The following is a 940-nucleotide window of genomic DNA, read 5'->3' on the forward strand; positions in this document are numbered from 1 at the left end:
TTGGCTGCCTCCTGCATGCCCCCTACTGGGGATCAAGCCTGCAACCTGACCGAGCTCTGACTGGGAATTGAACCCTGACCTTCTGGTTCATAGGTCGACGCTCAACTACTGAGCCACGCCAGCTGGGCCGGTGGGTTGGGGGGGCTCTTTTGACTAAGGACAAACCTGCTAGTCAAGGGCTGTCTTAGGAAGAATACCTATGAAGAATTAATTAACTAATTAGTTAATATTTTAAGGTGCCTCTTAAGTGCTACCTATGCAATATTGTTACCTAGGGAAGTCTTACCCTAGGACAGTGATGGTGAACCTTTTGAGCTCGGCGTGTCAGCATTTTGAAAACCCCTAACTTAACTCTGGTGCCGTGTCACATATAGAAATTTTTTGATATTTGCAACCATAGTAAAACAAAGACTTATATTTTTGATATTTATTTTATATATTTAAATACCATTTAACAAAGAAAAATCAACCAAAAAATGAGTTCGCGTGTCACCTCTGATACGCGTGTCATAGGTTCGCCATCACTGCTCTATTCTCTCATTGAGAACTTTTCTCGAGACCTAATGTCTGGGTTTATTCACTTTTGTGTACCTCTGCAGCATAGGTACGACTCTGTTCTAGAGCTTGCCTTGTGAGCCAGGCTGTTCTTGCCAATGGCACACAATCTCTGAGAAATCTACCTATACAGGAAGGTTTCTCTGACCACTGGCTGGCCTTGGACCACCACCGCAGCCCCTGCCCCAACTCTTCATTTACCCTCAGCATTTGATGTTTCAACCTTCTCCTTGCTGAATTAATCTGCACTCATTTTATCTCTGTGCCAACATTCCTGTGGCCCTTTCACAGGCTTATAAACATTTACTAATAGACGTCCAGGTGCAAGAAACTACGACAAATGAACAACAAAACAACATAATGAATGGGGAAGGCCTGGGGTAGG

The 940-nt window shown here is 43.9% G+C and overlaps 1 protein-coding gene across 7 annotated transcripts in view; it reads right to left on the reverse strand.

Moving 5' to 3' along the window:
- The window catches only part of MED8 (mediator complex subunit 8), a 19,848-nt gene that overhangs the window by 17,916 nt on the left and 992 nt on the right, over positions 1 to 940 (reverse strand). The window lies entirely within an intron of this gene.

This window comes from Myotis brandtii, unplaced genomic scaffold (genome assembly GCF_000412655.1).
Source record: "Myotis brandtii unplaced genomic scaffold, ASM41265v1 scaffold220, whole genome shotgun sequence".
Lineage (NCBI taxonomy): Eukaryota > Metazoa > Chordata > Mammalia > Chiroptera > Vespertilionidae > Myotis > Myotis brandtii.